At 34.1% G+C, this 8436-nt stretch overlaps 1 protein-coding gene across 1 annotated transcript in view; it reads left to right on the top strand.

Annotated features, from left to right (window-relative positions):
• The window catches only part of LOC111087072 (iroquois-class homeodomain protein irx-3-like), an 82200-nt gene that overhangs the window by 695 nt on the left and 73069 nt on the right, over positions 1–8436 (top strand). The gene's annotated exons all lie outside the window — the stretch shown is intronic.

An 8436-nucleotide genomic window follows, 5' to 3' on the forward strand; every position in this document is an offset into this window, starting at 1 on the left:
CCTCTAGTTTTAAACTTGGGTAAACTACTCCTCTAGTTTTAAACTTGGGAAAACTACTCCTCTAGTTTTAAACTTGGGAAAACTACTCCTCTAGTTTTAAACTTGGGAAAACTACTCCTCTAGTAGATAATTTCACCTTTATGATAAACTAAGGCACATTAACTTATTTTGTAGTACTTCTGGTGTAAAATTTTGTAAATTTCTTCCATGTTTTAGGTTCGAAAATTTCAACTTTTGTTTTCAAAGCGAAATGCACCGAGAATCTAATTTTCACAGAAAAACATTCATCTCCTCGAAGATAAACCCCAACTTTATTCTTAAACTAAACACATGAAACTTTTTAAAATTTTCATTAAGGTTTTCGTTCCTAACACTTTCACAACATTTCCCATACATTGATTTTTAATTTCAAAGACTACAATCACTTCTCCTTCATATATAGGCTTAATGTTCGATGTAACTCGTCATTTTAAATGGACACCCTTTGTTTTTTTCAAATTTAGTCCAATTTCATTCCAACGGTTTAAAAACTTAGATATATACTCACATCTTGAATCATGACACATCCGTTAGAATGTAATTACTTATTTATAAAGTTAAGGTAGATATCAGCTTTTTTTTATAGCTAAGAAACACACTTGGAGACGTAGGAAATAAATCTGATCGTGTGTTGTTTCACGATCTAGTCGAAGCGTAAACACTAAAGCTAATGACGTATGTTGTTCGGTTAGGCTAGCTGGTTACTTGTATGGTTTGGTTGAGATGGTCGAAGGGTAAAAATAAGTCTGATGATTCTATGACGAGGAACCCACTTTGAGACTAATAATGGTTGGAGACGGCTTGAATGGGTAATAAAGAAAAACTTTAATATAAGTTTAACACAACAAGAAATGTACAACGTTTCGACAAGAATTTGTCATCATCAGGTACCTGTAAGTTACTTGTACCTGATGATGACAAAATCTTGTCGAAACGTTGTACATTTGCTGTTGTGTTAAACTTAAAGTTTTTCTTCATTACCCATTCAAGCCGTCTCCAACCATTATATTCAAAATGTACTCTATTAGCTATGCGCATACAGAGTTGTCTCAGATCTGAGAGATGTCTCTTTAGATAATTAGTCTTCATTTATGAGGGATTCAGATTTTTTAAGCAGCAAGTGGTAACAGAAGACTAACGGAGAAAGGCTGAGCTTACAAGAGAAAAGTTAACTCTGTTAGAATTAGAATATCGTCTTATTCATATGTATTTCTATTCTAATCATATTTATGTTTCAGATACATATTAATTTGCGTTCATATCAGATTAAAAGGCCTGATACCATGGTTTATTCTCTTCTATAAAGTTTTACCTAGATATTTTCGTACTTCAGGATTATCTAGGTAAAGCTTTAGAGAAGAAAATAAACTATGGTGTCAGGCCTTTTAATCATCTGATATGATTAAAGGGATACTTTAAGGAGGGATACTTAATAAACTATGGTGTCAGGCCTTTTAATCATCTGATATGATTAAAGGGATACTTTAAGGAGGGATACTTAATAAACTATGGTGTCAGGCCTTTTAATCATCTGATATGATTAAAGGGATACTTTAAGGAGGGATACTTATTTTCTGATTGGTGTTCGCCTTCAAAAGAAGAGTGAAAATATTTAACCTGGTCTCTCATGATATCAAACTTAATTTAGGAATGGTGTGTCCGATGTTGATATCATTTGATGATTGTAGATAGCACTAGTGGACTGATATACACATTTGATGATTGTAGGTAGCACTAGTGGACTGATATACACGCGTAAGGACCGAGCTATAGAAATATTTATACATTCTTTTATTGTCAATCGTTATAGATTAACAGAAGTTATACGTTGTGTTGCTTGGAGGAACCCCACATTTCCTGTAGACTTTAACCATCATATACAATCTTTTCTGTTTGCTTATTACACAAGGTTAAATTTTTGATTAACTAAACTTCTTCAAGTAATTTTTTGTTCTATATTTTGTGATAAGACCCGAGTTACGTCGCTTAAACTTATAGTGATAATTCTAGCAGTTCTTTTATCAACAATTTCAAGTTTTTAGATGTGTGACGACATGACACATTTAGTGAACTTGTATATAACATTATTATTCTCTACTTAGCATGCTTGGGTATCGTTCCTAAAACTGGCTTCTAGACCTTCGGACACGAACTTCTGAATTATATTAATACGCAAAAACTTTTCTATGTTTTCGTTTTCTTTTTTCTACGACAGGTAGAGATAAACTACCAAAAAAACAAATGGGATTGTCCTAGTAAAATTGGATCGTCTGGTCACCCTTTGTGGGGTCCATCAATATAGACTTTTGGAGTTTGTCAGTAATTACTAGTGTTTCTAAGTGTGTGTGTGTGGGTTTTTTATTACTTATTGTGAATTTATCAATACTGTTAAAGTTTATTAATACTTAGTTTTATAATTTATTAACTAATACTTAATTAACGCTTACCAAAACAAACGTTTTAAATGCTGATATGTTTAGTTTAATAACGGTGAATTAAAGAATTTATTACTACTATTGATTTCTGTAGTTTAATAATGGTGACTCAGAAGTTTGTTAACTTTAAAATTAACTGACGCTGGCTTAGGTACATTTTTGTACAGGCCCTTGCCATATATATAATTCTGACTTCAGAAGTTGCTGACGTCAGGAATATATTTACACATCAGGCAGTGTCGACCTTTAAGCACAAGTTACTGTTAAACTCGTGATGTTAATGTTAAGGAACTCCAAGAGTCACAAGTAAGACAAATGACTATTTGGAATCTTGCGTTCTTTGAAACATTAAAACCTTTTTTATTTTACTAAAGCAGTAATCTAATTCTTTAAAATAATAGTCGGGCATCTGACTTGAGCCTCAATTTAAAACAGATAAGGGGGTGGGGGTTCACTCAGAAGCTATTATTATTCATTTCTGAACTTCTTCTAGCGGACTGTGTGAACCCATCTCTCTGCTGCTTGAGGCTTCACCCTTAAGAAGGTCGGTGAGGTATCACGTTTTTCTTGCGTATAGGATTTGACACCACTGTGCCAAATTCTATTTTTAGACCAAATTTTGACCCTGTTCATTTTACCTTTTGAAAAAAGAAGACTAAAATACGCTAAGCTATCAGTTTGGCTAATCTACCCAAAAGGAGTGAAAGAAAGATAACATCCCCTAGAATTATTTTAGGCCCATGTTATTCTTTTAAAATGCTGAATATTTAGTCTCGTTTAAGTCACACGCACGCGCATTATGGTCAAAAGAAGGGATATTATTTGGTAGGATGAGATTTGGCGGCACGACGGTACGGGCTTCAGGTATGCATCAACATTGACGCTATAAGTAACTTAACAATTACAGTAAACAAACTTAATTTTGTTATCACCGAAACAATTGTTCTTCAAGTAATTGGACCCAACATGGCCAGGTGGTTAGGGCGCTTGACTGGCAATCTGAGAGTCGCGGGTACGAATCCCCCTCCCACCAAACGTGCTCGCCCTTTCAGTCGTTGGGGCGTTATAATGTGACAGTCAATCCCACTATTCGTTGATAAAGGTGTAGCCCAAGGGTTGGCGGTGGGTGATGATGACTAGCTGCCTTCCCTCTAGTCTTACACTACTAAATTAGGGATGGCTAGCGCAAATAGCACTCGTGTACCTTTGCGCGAAATTCAAAATCAAACCATTCAAATAATTAATGCTATAAATAGTTTCTCGACCACTAATATGTCTGTCGTATACCAGCCTGCCTAATGAAACCTGGTATTAGGTGAAAGGTCTCGTTGGCACTAGATATAGTGTTTGACATATTATTACATTCTTCTTTACTTTCGTTTAGAAGTTTTTATGATTGACTTGATCTCTATACTAGCATGGCATCTCGATTGTTTTAATAGTGACTCTAGGAGTTTCTTAACATTGACATCAAGAATATTTAACAGCAACTTTTGGAGTTTCTTAACATTGACATCAATAATGTTTTAACAGCAGCTCTAGGACTTTCTTAACATTGACATCAAGAATGTTTTAACAGCTCTAGGAGTTTCTTAACATTGACATCAAGAATATTTTAACAGCAACTCTAGGAGTTTCTTAACATTGACATCATGAGTGTTTTAACAGCAACTCTAGGAGTTTCTTAACATTGACATCAAGAATATTTTAACAGCAACTCTAGGAGTTTCTTAACATTGACATCATGAGTGTTTTAACAGCAACTCTAGGAGTTTCTTAACATTGACATCAAGAATATTTTAACAGCAACTCTAGGAGTTTCTTAACATTGACATCATGAGTGTTTTAACAGCAACTCTAGGAGTTTCTTAACATTGACATCATGAGTATTTTAACACCAACTCTAGGAGTTTCTTAACATTGACATCATGAGTGTTTTAACAGCAACTCTAGGAGTTTCTTAACATTGACATCATGAGTGTTTTAACAGTGGCTCTAGGAATTTCTCAACTTTAATCTCCTAAGAATTAAATGCAGCATTGTTATAAACAAGTTAGTTAGTGATTTGCTATCACTGAATTAATATATTGTCCAAAAGAAGCTTAGAATTGTATATCTGTATATTTTTTTATTAGAATAACTACGGGTAAACAGGTAGCAAAAATGTTTTCTGTTTTATTTTCTACTACTTTTACATAGGTTGTTTAAACATCCATTTCATGCTACATAACTGGATAGCTTACGTAAAAACGAAGCGACCACACTTGCAACTCTCACGTAAATATTATTACGTATTAGAAAATAGCTGAGGTTTTTTATCGAAAGTATAGACACGTAAAAGCTTAGATCGAGTTAAAAAAGCTACATTTTTCTTTGGGAATGATTTATATCCAGTTTTTATTAAAGTTATAAAGTACATAATTTTTTTCAAGAAAGTTGTTTTAATACGATACGAGGCTTAACACGGCTTTATCGGCCATTAAAGTATTCTTTTAAACTTCTGTTTCAAATTTTAAAAAATTAAACAATTATTATTGCTGTGGTCTCGTTAGATTAACAACGTTATCCACATGGCTCAGAGAGACATCCACATAAAATGTATGACGTTTCACACACACACACACACACATACAGAGAGAGATGTTCGAATTTAGTTAAACTGTTAATGCGATTCAAGTTCCATTATATCGCACAAGACAGACTGCATAGAGTATGATTCTTTGGTATTTCTCCAACAAATAAACACCACATTCACGCACAACTAGGTCTGTAATTTAGTCGGACTTAAAAATAAGTTGATTTCTTTACAGCAATTTCAATATTAACATCTTAGCTCGTTATTATTATTATTATCAGTTATGTGAGCATTCGTAGGCGGTCATTAATGTGTGATTTTCAGTTATTCTTAGACAGTAAAAAATAAAGATGTCATATAGAACTATGCAGAAAGCGTTCAAGTTCTTTTTAAATTACATTATAATGGTTTAATAACTTTATGCAAGTGTTAATAATATTTAATAATATCTAAAAAATTTAAACGATTTGCATATTCTCTTATTTGTCGTTTAGAATGTGCAGTGTGGTTTTGACAGAAAAAAAGACCGTACTGCACTTGTTAGAATTTTAAACAGACCAAAACTGTTAGAGATTGAACATGTCTTGAGTTTTACCGTTTATGAGTAATAATTTTATGTAAAAAACGTTACTGAAGATGCTGTACTATCAGAAGAGTCCTAACAGAGGAAATAGAACATGCAATACGTGACTCGAGATGAGTTTTTGTCACAGCAATGTTATACGTTCTTTGTTCATCAAAATAGTGTTAAGAATTAAACCTTCTTTGTTCTGTTATTGATTTTCAACTGTAACAAAAGCTGACCTGGAAATCCTGCATCGATGGCGTGTAGTTTCTCGAGGACATCACACCAGTTGCGTAAGAAATATTTGGTTGTCTTTATCTCCCCATCCTCCACCTCTCCCAATTCAAATTCGCAGTCTGAATGGTACTGTTAAGCCAAACTTGTCATATTAAAACAAAAATTACCTTCTCTCTCTCTTGGGTCTTAATATTAATGTGCAATTAATAAAGTATTAATTCTGGGACTTCGCGCACGTGACGTTTCGTAATAGTTGACACTAGATATATAGACGGAAACCGAGATGTCTAGTGTAATTACATGTAAGACTGAAACCGAGATGTCTAGTGTGATTACATGTAAGACTGAAACCGAGATGTCTAGTGTGATTACATGTAAGACTGAAACCGAGATGTCTAGTGTGATTACATGTAAGACTGAAACGGAGATGTCTAGTGTGATTACATGTAAGACTGAAACCGAGATGTCTAGTGTGATTACATGTAAGACTGAAACCGAGATGTCTAGTGTGATTACATGTAAGACTGAAAACGAGATGTCTAGTGTGACTAGATGTAAGACTGAAAACGAGATGTCTAGTGTGACTAGATGTAAGACTGAAACCGAGATGTCTAGTGTGACTAGATGTAAGACTGAAACCGAGATGTCTAGTGTGACTAGATGTATTGACCGAAACCGAGATGTCTAGTGTGCTTAGATGTATTGACCGAAACCGAGATGTCTAGTGTGCTTAGATGTATTGACCGAAACCGAGATGTCTAGTGTGCTTAGATGTATTGACCGAAACCGAGATGTGTAGTGTGATTAGATGTATTGACCGAAACCGAGATGTGTGGTGTGATTAGATGTATTGACCGAGACCGAGATGTGTGGTGTGATTAGATGTATTGACCGAGACCGAGATGTGTGGTGTGATTAGATGTATAGATCAAAATAAATGTCTTGTGAGAAATTCAAAACTAAAGCCGTTGTTGATAACAGATTTAAACTATATCAAAATTTCCTGAATAACTAACTAACTAACTATATATATAAGTACAAAAGATATCATTTTTTAAGTAAAATGTCTCTAGTAATAGAATGCCAAAACATTGGGGATATTCCATCCACTGGATATAATAATAAAAAAAAATCCTCAAATATATAACAAGATAGCTGCGACGGAAGATCAGTTAGGTGTTGTGTGCTTTAACCCGCAACGTCCCAACACCTACAATTCACCCTCTGAACATCTACCTTTGCTATACACCTGTCCATCGTCCTTTTTGTATGTATATGAGGTATTAGGACTAGTAAGAAACTTCTTTTATTTGAAGAAGTCCAAAAATTAATATTTTCCAGATATTACTTTAGCTTCCTCAACCACAATATACATATAACTTTGGTCTTAACATAATTTCAAGCCCAAATGCAGTCATATTTATTCCATTGGTAGCTCCAACTTGTATAGGAAAGTTGGAGACTGAATTGCCTGCATTGTGACTCTTCATTGTTTAATGATGGACAAAACTACTTATTCTTCGTGTATGTAGTATTCGTATGTTTCGCTACTGGGGCGATTTTACAAGCAAATAGCTATTGAGGAAGTAACTGCACTTGGGTGCTTAAATGCCTCGTACTGTATCACTTTTTCTTATGCTGCTTCCGTAATGCTATTACAGAAAGATACTATCACCAGAAATTATCATTTTCTTAAGCAAGCCTGTTAGTTTTATACATTGAAGATTTGTTTTCACGAGATGATGTGGATAACTGAGTACTTACAGAACAGGAAGTAAAAGCTTAAGCTAGGCACGAGAGAAAATTCCATAAGAGTCAAATTTTATTGTTACTTAAGTTGGGAACCTAAAACTCACTTCTGTATTGTCATAGTGTCAGCCGAGACTCGGATGCTTACTCTTCTTGTCATAACGTTCGTGATGAATAAACGCTTAAGCTTGTTGAAACGTCATCCTTCTAACCAGCTTTCCAAACAAGTGTTCTATCTTACCTTGTATCCAAGCTTATAAAATGGTTATGGTTTATCTTGAACAGGGAAGAACAGCTTTCACATAAATAATAAAAAGCTTCCACATGTGAATACAACAGCTTCCATACAAGGTAAAATTGCTCAATTATGAATACAACAGCTTCCATACAAGGTAAAATTGCTCAATTATGAATACAACAGCTTACATAATAGGTAAAATAGTTCCACATGTGAATACAACAGCTTCCATACAAGGTAAAATTGCTCAATTATGAATACAACAGCTTCCATACAAGGTAAAATAGTTCAATTAATGAATACGTCACTTTCCATACACAGGTAAAATAGTTCCACATGTGAATACAATAGCTTCCATAATAGGTAAAATAGTTCCACATGTGAATACAATAGCTTCCATAATAGGTAAAATAGTTCCACATGTGAATACAATAGCTTCCATAATAGGTAAAATAGTTCCACATGTGAATACAATAGCTTCCATAATAGGTAAAATAGTTCCACATGTGAATACAACAGCTTCATACACAGGTAAATAGTTCCACATGTCGAATACAACAGCTTCATACACAGGTAAATAGTTCTACATGTAGAACTA

The sequence above is a fragment of the Limulus polyphemus genome, unplaced genomic scaffold (genome assembly GCF_000517525.1).
Source record: "Limulus polyphemus unplaced genomic scaffold, Limulus_polyphemus-2.1.2 Scaffold1707, whole genome shotgun sequence".
Classification (NCBI taxonomy): Eukaryota; Metazoa; Arthropoda; class Merostomata; order Xiphosura; family Limulidae; genus Limulus; species Limulus polyphemus.